Source organism: Cebus imitator, unplaced genomic scaffold (assembly GCF_001604975.1).
Source record: "Cebus imitator isolate Cc_AM_T3 unplaced genomic scaffold, Cebus_imitator-1.0 Scaffold1, whole genome shotgun sequence".
In the NCBI taxonomy this organism is placed as follows: domain Eukaryota; kingdom Metazoa; phylum Chordata; class Mammalia; order Primates; family Cebidae; genus Cebus; species Cebus imitator.
In genome coordinates, this window is record NW_016107316.1 from 7,990,970 (window position 1) to 8,003,398 (window position 12,429).

General features: G+C 40.4%; 1 pseudogene; it reads right to left on the reverse strand.

Annotated features, from left to right (window-relative positions):
- Positions 1-4,382: 4,382 nt before the first annotated feature.
- On the reverse strand, positions 4,383-5,577 carry LOC108301544 (annotated as a pseudogene).
- Between the last annotated feature and the right edge of the window lie 6,852 nt (positions 5,578-12,429).

Here is a 12,429-nt window from a genome sequence, read left to right on the forward strand (position 1 = left end):
TCATCCTCCAGGAAGTCTCTTTGAATAGTCAGAATTCCCTTCTCATTTCACTACAAATCTTGATACATTCCTCTAGCACTACATTTACCAAGTGGCATTTTAAGTATTTGTTCATATTTCTGTTTTCTTATAGAATGAATATTTTAAGGGCAGGGATTCTGACTTATTCATCTCTTTGCTACCAACATCCAGCATGTTTAGTATCTGTGGAATGAATGACTGGCTCAATCGTTATGTGACTTTTCACATACCTACCTGAAACTCTCCCACTGGCATGGCGCCCTCTAGGAATGTGGCTTTTCACACCTATGCCTATGACTCTCCCACTGTCCACTAGCATGGTGCCCTCCTAGGGGGCAGGTATCCAACTCATTATTCTCAGTGTCCATATCCAGTACCTGAAGGCTCATCTCACCTAGAAGATCCCTAACACCTGTGATGTGTTAGCAGGTTGGCTAACAGTCAGGGAGAGGTCCTGGGGTGGGCTCTTCCTCCAAGGTGGGGATGCTCCACATGCCTAAAGAGCTGCTGATTATAAACAAGCCGTTGAAATAAGTGGAGGCTTTACCTGAAAGTTGGTTTTTGTTGCAGAAATGTGCTGACCATCCTTTAATACTGAGACAGGAAGGAGGCACTGCAATCAAACATAATTGGAAGATTACAGGAGCTCAAAATTACCCTATAGCAGAAAATTATTTTTCATGCTAGGCAGAGAAACCCAGGCATTGATTTCCCCCCACCTTTTTATGCGAACAAGCCTCTTGAAGATAATCAGATTTCACTGAGAAGATACAATGGTAGATTTTTCCCGTTAAACTAATACCTCAATGGATGTTCAGAAAGATCCTCTGCCGTGGTGTCAGAAATAACATAGAAACCCGTCATTTGGGTAATTTAGATTTGTATAAAGCTGAGTTGGCTTGACTGTCATGCTGAACCCCATTTACTCTTGGAATTTTTTCCCTGCTGTTCAGGTACAAGGCTTCCAGGTGTGTAGTAACGACTGGGCCATAATATCGCATAATAGGCCATTAGTCTTTCTAAAGGCACGGACAACTGAGAAATATGCATTCCTCCATTTATCCAAGTGATTATATATTCTTTAAAATATTATATCCTCAGTATTCTCATATGCTGCTGGGGAACTATAAATTGCTGCAGGCTTTATAGCAATGGAAAGCGATTTGACAATACATTTTAAATGCCTTGGAAACATTCATACCCAGTAATTTTATTTCTGGGTGCATATTGTTTATTTTTTTAAAATCCTGTCATTATGGGAAATTTCAAACCAATACAAGAATAGAAAAGAATAATGAACTACCATGCACCCAACCTCTAGCTTCTATAATTCTTAATTTGTGGCTAAACTTATTTTAATATGCCTAGCCATCTCTCCCCAACTGGATTATTTTGAAGCAAATCCAAGACATCATATCATTCATATCATTTCTTCTCTAAATAGTTCAGCACACATCCTTAAAAGACATGGAATTTTCTGCAAGCTGGAGACCCTGAAAAAGAATATAAAAAGACATGGAATTTACAAAATAACCACCATCTTATTATCACCTAAGAAAAATCACAATTCCTTGATATCATCAGGTATCCTGTCAGTGTTCAAAATTCTCTGATTATTTTTAAATACTTTTAATGCCAGGTTCGTTCAGTAAAGATTCAAACAAGATCCATGCATTGGATTAGGTTGATATGCCTTTTAAATGTCTTAACTTTTTGTTCCTCTTCCTTATTTCTTTTTGCAATCTATTTGTTGGAGGAACTGGGTTGTTTGTACTGTAGTTTTCCCACATTGTATATTTTGCTGCTTTCCTGTATTACTTACACACTGGTGGTTAGCACTAGGGGCCGTTTCATACCCACGTTTGATTTTTTGGTAAGAAAACCTCAGAAGTACTGTTGTATACTTCCATAGGAGGTGTATGATACCTGGTTGCCTCTCCTTTTGTGGTATTAAAGTTGGCTAGCACATCTAGTAAGCAAATCACTATAAAGTTTACCAAGAGCTTTCCATCAGATGCTTTCAGCAGTCATTGATGACCATTGTTATGGGTCATTAGGGTTGCATAATGGTGATATTCTGATCTTCCCTCTGCTCACAACTTTTTAGCTAGGCTATTTGTTTAAAAAGAAACTTTCTTTCATTAACTATTTGACAACTCTGAGGTAGAGTTTGTAGAGAAAAAGGCAGGATAAGTACTTCATTCTTTTATTTACTAATTTTCAGAATAATGAGTTGGTTCCCTAGCAGCCTAGAATGATGATTATGGTTGCCAGAATAATAGACCCGGATGTGCACAACTTAATCCCCAGAAATGATGTTACCTTACGTGGCAAAGGGACTTCGCAGAAGTGATCAAGTCAAGGGTCCTGAGATGAGGAGATGATCTTGGATTCTCCTGCTGACCCAGTGTTATCACAAGGAACAGCTGAAGAGGGAGGCAAATGGGTTGAAGTCATAAAGGATGTGAGGACAGAGCAGAAGTCTCGGTGATGTGAGCCAAGAGCCAAGGAATGTGGGCAGCCTCTAGAAGCTAGAAAAGGCAAAGACGTGAATTGTCCCCTAGATCCTCTGGAAGGAACAATGCTAGGCACTGTACAGTTCTGACCTCCAGAACTGTACAAAAACAAATTGGTGGTTTGTTAAACCACCAAGTTTGTGATAATAGCAATAAGAAGCTAACACAATGACCCTGTGTTTTTGAATATAGATATTTCTATCCATATTATTTTAGAAGCTCAAATTACTTGATTGGCTTTTGTGTCTTCCAGCCAGAATTGTAGGGATAATTGCTTGCACTTTATGTATAACATGATATTCCAGGTTTATCTTGTACTTTTGTAGGATGAGGCATTTTTTCAAAGAATCCCGGTCTCTCTCATTGAGAAATGCTGTTCAGAGACCACCGTTTGGGTGAGAGGATGTTCATTGCTACTGGGCTGGTCATTTTTTTCCAGACCTTTTTAGTGTACAGAGCTAGGAAATATAACGTGAATTTGTACTAGTATTTCAAATTCAAATTTAGAATTACTGGATTGTTAGTTTTTAGATATTATATCTCTTTTTTTATGCTGAAAACCTTGGCTCTCAACAATTTTACATATTTTCTTATTTAAATTCTATATGTACATATATGTGAGTTATTTATATATAGCTCTAAACACCCTTTTATCTTTTTCTGGGTCAAAGGGTATATATACACACAATTTTATTTTACTTTTTAATTTTAATTTTATTTTCATTTTTTGAGACAGAGTCTTACTCTGTCACCCGAACTGGAGTGCAGTGGAACAGTCTTAGCTCACTGTAGTCTCTACCTCCTGTGTTTAAGCAATTCTCCCGCCTCGGCCTCCTGAGTAGTTAGGATTACAGGTGCCCACCACCACGCCCAGCTAATCTTTTTGTATTTCTTGGTAGAGATGGGATTTCATCATGTTGGCCAGTCTGGTCTCGAACTCCTGACCTCAAGTGATCTGCCTGCCTTAGCCTCCCAAAGTGCTGGGATTACAGGCTTGCGCCACGCCGCCTGGCCTATACACACAATTTTGAAAGTCTACCATTTTGTTTTCCAAAGGGATTCTTTTCCATCAGCAATTCACAGCACTGTCTCTTCCCTGTAGATTTAATAATAGATTATGTTGTAAATTTTAGAATTTGGGGATTGGTGTCTCAATGCATTTTTTATTTACATTTCTCTACTTCCCAGCCAGGCTGAACATCTTAAGAGCAATATGCATTCTGTTCTTTGGGAACTATTTTTTTATATTTCTAGTGAATTTTTCCATATGGCTGATGACCTTTTTCTTCTCTATTTTTACAGACTTTTTATATATTAGGAATATGAACCTTTTACCTGTGGTATAAGTTTCAAATAATCTTTTGTAGTTTGACATGTGTTTTTTTCTCTGATGTTGTTGTTTTTTCTATACAGTAAGTTTTTTTACATTGTAAAAGTGTTTATGAAGTCAAATGTATCTAGCTTTTTTCTCATATTACTTCCAGATTTGAAGATATAGTTAGGAATTCCTTTTCCACTTTGAAGTTATAGAGAAATTATCCATGATTCCTTCTGATGTTTGTGTCATTTCATTTTTATTTATTTATTTAAATTTTATTTAGTTTTTTACATTTCAATACATTGGTGTACAGTATGAAGAGTGGATCTTATTTCATCTATTTTCATACGACTATTCACGTATTCCAACAACACTTATAAATGTCTATCTTTTCCCACAGATTTGAAATGTTGCCTTTATCATATTTAAGTTTTTACATGCAATGGTCTATTTCTGGATTTCTTTTTTTTACTTCACAACTTTTTATTGGCCCCCTGTTCCCCAAAGGGTCCCCTGCTTCTGTTGGCTTAATGTCTCGGAACGTTGGTGTCATTGGTCTCAGATAGCACTCTGCCATCCACTACCTGGTGGGTGGTAGTCTTTTGGGTGGTTTGCATGAAGTTGCTGCTGTCCAGGGCATCATCAAGACTGAAGTCCTCGCCATCGTCCAGCAGGCGGTGGTAGGTGGCGATCTCAGCCTCCAGCTTGACCTTGATGTTCAGCAGGGCCTCCTACTCTTGGGCCCGGCACTGCCCCGCTGTCCAGGTCTGACACCAGGTGCAGCAGGACCCCGTTGAGCTGCTCCATCTGCAGGGCGTACTGGGCCTCCACCTCCCTCAGGCTGTTCTCCAAACTGATCTTCATATTTCTCCTGGATTCCAGGTTTAATCTCCAAGAACTTGACTGTAGTCTCAGTTCTGTGAGCGTCACCTCAGCAGCTCCAACCTTAGCGGATTGCGTGGTGACCACTGTGGTTCTCTCCTCAGTCTGCTGAGACGAGTACTTCTCCAGCTCCTCTCAGTTCTTCCGAGCCAGCTCATGATATTGGGCCCTGATGTGTGCCATGATCTCGGCAAAGTCCTGAGATTTGGGGGCATCTACCTCCACACTCAATCCAAAGCTGGCAATCTGAGCTTATAGGCCTTTTACTTCCTCTTCGTGGTTCTTCTTCATGAAGGGCAGCTCCTCCTTGAGAGCCTCGATCTCTGTCTCCAGCTGCAGCCGAGTGACATTGGTGTCATCGATGACCTTGCAGAGCCCATGGATGTCGCTCTCCACAGGCTGACATGTGGCCAGCTCTGTCTCATACTTGACTCTAAAGTCATCAGCAGCAAGACTGGCATTGTCTATCTGCAGAACGGTGCAGGCATTGTCCAAACTATTTGTGAAGATCTGAGCCCTCAGGTCCTTGATGGTCTTGAAGTAATGGGTCCAGTCTCTGACCTGGGGTCCCTTCTCCAGGTGCTCCCGGTTTGCTCTCCAGCTTCTGGTTGTCGGTCTCCAGGCTCCTCACTGTCCAGGTGGAAGGCCAGGTGGTCGTTCAGGCTTTGCATGGTCTCCTTCTCGTTCTGGATACCTCCCATTCCTGCCAGACCCCCGCCATCCCTGCGGCCAGGACCCCAGGCCCCATGCCACCTTGGAAGCTGGCAGGGCACTGGGCACCTGGACAGAGCCCAGGGATCGGTAGTTGGTGGAGAAGGTGGAGTGAGTGGTGAAGCTCATGCTGCCTGGAGAGGAAAGTGATAGGGCAGGAGAGCAAGAGGACAGGCTTTGCCGACGACCTCTTATTTCTGGATTTCTACTCTGTTCATTGATCTGCCTGTCCCGGCACGTTCCCTACCACACTGGTTTTGTTATAGGCAGTCTAGTAGTGCATTTAATATATTGCTCTTCTTTTGTAGGATTTCTTGCTGTTATTGTTTATTTGTCCTTTCAAATAAACTTTATGATCAACTTAGCTATGTCCAGGAAAAAAATGCAAATTGGACTTATTTTGTTTAATCATATAGAATTTCAAAATTGATTTGTTCATTTCCAAGAATATGTCATTTCATTTGTTGAAATCTACTTCTATATCTTTCAAAAGAAGCTTGTGCCAATGTAACATATTTCTCTTTTACTGTGTCTTTTAACTGTCTTTGTATTTAATATATAAAGGCCATTAATTTGCATATATTGACTTGTTAATTATTAAATTCTCATAGTTCACAGTAGTTTTGAATTGACTCTTTCGGTTCTCAATGTAATTGATAAAGTCTTGTTTTTATTATTCAATTCTTAACCTCTAGTTTCATTACTGTTGTCTATTTTCATTGGTTAATTGCTGAAACGGTGGTAAAAACTAGTAGAGGTGGTAGATATCGTGTCTTGTTTCTAAGTTGCTAAGGGATAAAGCTTCTAGTGTATCTTATTTCATCATTAAGTAGGATGCTGCTTTAGAGTTGACATTTATGTATGTGTGTGTGTGTGTAATGATAATGTAATCATACAGAATTAACTGTCAGCTTTTATTTTGTAGAATAATTTTTACATAGATGGTTGGTGAATTTGAGATATAGTTAGCACATTTTTACATAGATGACTGGTGGATTTGAGATGTAGCTAGTACATTTTTACCCCTTCTTAGCTGTATGATGGGTTCTATTAAGAGATTTCCTAGTGTTGTAGCATCTTTGCATTCCTGGATGCAACATGCCAGGAAAACCACTGTTGTTTATTGTTTTTTAATTATTTGTTTATGTTGACAGATTCTGTTTGCTAATGCTTTATTATATATATATTTAAAGATATGAGGTCGCATTATGTTTTCCAGACTGGAGTGCAGGGCTAGTCACAGGTACGTTTACACCACACTACCCCGGGGCTCAAGTGATCCTCTCACATCCTGAGCAGATGGGACTACAGGTACCTGCCACTGAACCTGGGACTCTTTGATATTCTTTAGTGAAATATATCTGTTTCCTTCTTTAAATGTAGTTAATGTTTGGCTCTAATGCCACATTATTTACAGAAAAGAACTGGAGAATTTTCTTTGCTTTTCCGTGCTGTGACATAGTTTCAGGAGCAGTTGGGATTCTTGATTTTTGCAAATGCAATAAAATTCCTGTGTAAAAATATTCAGAGTTGGTGTTTTTATTGTTGGGGAGTTCTTCAGCATTCATTATTTTCTCTTAAAAAAAAACGGCTAGTCAAACTTTCTGTCTTTATAAGTGTTATTTTTGGTGAGTTGTGTTTTTTTCTATAGTATCTATTTTATCTTTTTTTCTTATTTGTTTGCATAAGTTGTAGTAAGATAGTTCCTTTATGACTTTAACATTTTCTCTCTTTTATTTCTTTTTGATAACCTTTTTTTGTGAGCATCTATTCTAAAGAATAATTTTTAAAAATCAGAAGGAGAATTGGCTAATAATAATTCACATGGCAATGAAGATTATAATAACAAAACAACCAGAAAGAGCATGAGTGGCAGGAGAAACATAGGTATCTAACAGTAGGGGGATAGCTAATAGATTATCGTGTGTGCATATGAAACAATATTCTGTATTAAAAGAATATATAGAATGCATAATGTCATAGGAAAAATATTTCGAGCCAATGTTAAATTTAAAAGGATATAAAATTATCCATGGAACACAATCTTAATAAGAAAATAAAATGTCTACAAAAGAGATTGGGAGAAATACATCAGATCATTAAAAATAGATATGCATATATAATACCTTCAGCATCCAAAGGTCATCATGGAGACACAAAGCATTATTATGCCATGGGCTGGGTCTTTGGAATAAGGAGGGTTGTATGCAGTCTACCCTCCTGCCTACCATCTCCCTCATTCAAACTGACTGGGAAAGCAGAAGAGAAAATGATATACCTTTGAATGCTGAAGCAGGGGTACAATGATACCCCTAGGCACTACCAAAAAGTCTTGTTTTGTGAAATGAGCTCCTTCCCTCCCAACCCCCCATTTTCTTCTCTTTCCTCCTTTCTCTTTTCCTTTGTATCTTCCTTCCTAGAGCATTTTCCCTACAATCAGGAGAAATTAGAAAGTCCTCAAAGGTCAAAAAGTCAAAATAATTAAAGGATTCATTAATTCATTCAACAAATACTTAGGAAGTCTCCAGCATCGTCCCAGTGTGGAAACAACAGAGCTGAAGTTCCTGCCCTCAGGGAGAGTACAGGTTTGTAGGGAACACAGGCTCCAGGGAGATGAGTGACTACTCCTGTGATGAGTGCCTCTTAAGCAGTGCTGTCCCTGGGTCAGAGCAGCATCCTTCGGGGAGTTTGCAAATTCTTGGCCCACTTCAGAGCTGCTGGGTTAGAAATTCTGAGGGTGGATCCAGCAAGCTAGGTTTTAATCAGTTTCCAGGTGATTCTGAGAACCACTGCCAAGAAAAGAGGTTAACAAACTCCCAAAAAAGGCTCAGATTGTAAACGCATTTCAGGTTTTTCAGACGGTATGGCTTCTGTCACAAGTACTCAACTCTGCAATTGTAATGCGAAGCTGCCATAAACAACATGTAAGCAAATGGGTGTAGATGTGTTTTCAGAAAACATTACTTATGGACACTAAAATTTGAATGCCATAAACTTTTTATGTGCTGTAAAGTATTATTCTTTCTTTGCTTTTTCCCAAACATTACAAAATATTAAAACCATTCCTAGCTCTCTAGACACACACACACACACAAAAAAAAAAAAAAAAAAAAAAAAAAGAATGGTGGCAGGGCAGACTGGCTGGCTGACTGCCGTTTTCAGCCCCTGCGTTGGGCAGCTCTGATCATTAAGACAAGTCCTCCTATATTAAGCTGATATCTTCACCATGTAATTTACTCCCATCAACCTTCTGGGGCTACACAGGGTGCCTGCCTTGTTTTTCACATGATTGGTTTTCTTTAAAAGTCCTTAAGCTTTTTGAGGGAACCAATTATGTTTTCTAAGTGGTCTTTTCTCTGGGATAAACACTCTCACTTCTTCATTTTCGCTGTGGTGCATGTCCTCACAGGGCAGTTTCCCTCCAATCCTAGTCAGTCCTCTCAACAACCCCGGGTGGTTATTGTTCCTCTCCAGGCTCAGGGAAACAGAATGTGACAGAGCAAGCGGGACAGAGCATCACCTTCCCTGTTCTAGACGCTACGCCTCCACTGATGCTGCCTGGCAAGTACCAGCTGTCTTAAGGGAGCACATCACGCATCACGTAGAAATTCCAAAACTTTTCCGCATGTATCACTGCTTGTAAATTACCCTGCACATGCGCACCAACCCTTTCCACCGCGGCTACCTCTGCATGATAGACACAGGAAACTGCTTGCTTGCAGCGCGTGGGGAATCTTGTGTGTTTCCAGCTGGCGAGGACAGGCACGTTCTGTCCCTCACAGGTGACTTCTCCCCCTTTCTGAAACCCTCTTCCCTCCTGGCTTCCCCATGAGCTCCTCCAGTTTGGGCTTTCTTCCATCTCATTTGCTTTCGTTGTCAGCTCCTTGCTGGGCTCTTCGTCTTTCCTCTGTAACTTTTTTCTGCCTCAGGATTGCGGCTGGGCCCTGTTCTCTCCTCTGCTCCACTGGCTTATTTGTCCTCCATCATTGCGCCCAGGACAGGCTATCCACGTTCTGGTGATTCCCGATCCAATGTGATTCTTCAGCTCAGGCTTCACTGCGCTCCAGCCTCATCCATCTGACTGCATGCTTTTATCTTTACTTGGTTGTCTCATTGCCACCTCAAATTAGCACGTCAGTGGGATGATTGATTCCACATCCCCCAAACCACTGCAGAAATGGAACCCTGACGCCTACATCTGCGTGTTGGCCATTCCAGGATTATGAAAGTCATCTTTGAATCTTCTCACCACCCCTTCTGCACACCACATCCAATCCAGCAAGAAACATGCAAGTTTAGGCTCCAAAATGTATCTTAGATCTGCACATTTCTAGTCCAGGTCTATATCATCTAGTCCAAGCCTATATCATCTCTCACCAAAACGTTTCCTGTAGCATCCTAGCAGGTGTTCCCTGCAGCCTTCTAATCTATTCGCCATGAGGCAATAGTAGTGATTATGCCGCCAGCCTGCCTAACGCCTTTCGTAGACCCCTCTCGGCCCCTGGGATGATCACAGGTGCCCTGCTGTGGCCCACCGGAGGCAGCACGAGCTGTTCCTTTTCTGGTTACCCTCCATACGTCTTGACCTTTTGTTTCCTTTTCAATTCCTAGGACATGCTGAACTATTTTTCAAGTCAGGGACGTTGTTGATTTTCCTATTCCCTCTACAGAGTCTTCTCTTTCTTCTCTTTTTATGCATATTTAGCAACTACTCATCCTTTAAGACTCAGCCTAAATGTACGGACCTTCTCAAGGAGGCCTTCCCTAAGCATCCAGTCTAAAGCAACCCTCCTCCATTACTCTCTGGCTGCTTTTGGTTTTCATGACACAGATCAAAACTAGTATTTATTACTTTTTTGCTTGCTTTTTAAAATCCCTCTTCCTTACTGAAGTGTTGGTTCCATGAGGTCAGATAACAGGTTTATCATAATTGGCATTGTATTGCAGAGACGAGGGTCCTAATAGAAACATAATTGGTTCCCAATAATTATTTTACACAAAAATAAGTTAGTATTTGCCATTTTAGCGTGATAGGAACTCTTTCAGGTCAGAAATTTTGGCTTGTTCATCTTTGTATCTACAATACCTGGAAAACAACAGGGGCTTAGTAAATGTTAAGTAGAGAGGTAGACCAATGGTTGGATGAGTATAAGAATAAAAGTAGCTTATACAGATGAATGAATGAATAGGGAAGTGAGTGAATGAAGGTAAGCAGCATATTCTTTTTTTTTTTTTTCACTTAATTTATTTAAATTGATCTCAACCTAGCTCTGAAAGCTTGGCAGAATTTCATGGCAGAACTGCTGAAACCTTCTCTGTTTCATAGAACAACAGCAGAAAGAGGGAGCGAGCTTGGAATGTTTGATCCTCAAGGATGTGAAACCCAGACATTGTTTTTCTCTGGGCTTTGGTCGTGTTTCGAATCTTGCTGTCTTGGAGTCAGGGTTTCTGGGAGCAGTGCACATGAGTTGGGGTAAGGATTAGGGAACTTGACAAGCAATGGCATCAGCTCTCTTTAAACTTGAAATAATAAGCCTTGTGGAAGCTTTACTCCAGACCCTTTATAGGGTTGTTGAGTGGTTGAGTTTCTGAATGCAGTAAACCAGGTAAATGTTTTGTTGAAATCAAAGTTCAAATACTCACCTGCTATCTCAGTGCCTTTCCTGCTCTGCCATACCCTCCCCTGCTATGTTTGTGGAGGTGCATGCTCCCCAGTTTTCATATGGTGACACTGACGATCACAGCAACAGTTTTTTGACTACCTATGTTGTGCCAGGTACTTTACATATGCTACGTATTAGAAACAAAGAAACAAACAAAACAATATAAAGCAACCCCTCCCCACCCCGTATCTTGCAGAGTGTTGGAGACTCTTCCTCGCTCTTCTCAGTGCTCTCCTGCCTGACATTTCTCCATCCTCCCCTATCCTTTGCCATAGCTTCCCAAGGTCTCTACTCTGCTCAACAAAAGGCTTCAAGTTATACGCAGCAAAGAGGCTGGAAGTGGAGGCAGAAATCATGGTATTCTGCATAAAGATGTGATTTGGGGGAGTGGAGAGGAGAAGAAAAGAGCAAACCCATTAAGCACAAATTTTGCTGTAGTTAGAATGAAGTCTTCCTGTTGATTCCCTGAATTTTGATGATTATATTTTTATTTTCAGGGTAGATAATATTGCCTCCATTTTCAGAGGGAAAAACTAAGGGTACGGCAGGTTATGGCCTTGCCCAGTGACTAAGTAGGAGAGCAGGGACTCTAGTTCAGGCCACAAATTCTAAACATGGAATTGTTTTATTTTTCCATGCTACTTCCTTACCCCAAATAGGAAACCGAATCATATTTGATTTTGATAATGTTAGAATCCTTCTGGAACCCCAGTCCTAGTGGTAGGGGTTGAAGAACAGAGGGAGCGGATTTCAACCATTTCTATGAGCAGGAAAGGAATTGTCACCAAGATAGACAGCAGAGTTAATGTTAAAAACATGGCAGTTATTCAGAGGAGGCCAGGAAGAATTTAGAGATATCTGTGTCCCTAATGATCTGATTTTGACTTTTTGAGTTCTTAAAAAATCCTCTCACCCTTCTCCCTCTTATCCTTCTGATGAACACCAATAGCATTGGAATTCAAAAGCCAAAGGAAGAAAAATCAATAGCACTTTCAACACAATAAAACTCCCAGAGCAGATAGTCCGCCAAAACCAGATGTGAGGTGTGTCTCTGATAATGAGCTTACATTATCCATGAACATTCCATGAAGACAGAAGCTGGAAGTCCAGACTGTTACTATAGGTAGTCATGTATCCATCCATCCATTTATCTATCTATCTACTCATAACTTATTTATTCTTCCTTTCAAAGGAAGATTTACTGAATGTCTACTGTGGTCTAGACATGGTGCAATGTAAAAATATCAAATATAAAAATAAGTAAGACTCTTGGAGTCTATGGTCAGTAAAAAAGGAATCAGATGGTTTATCACAAAAC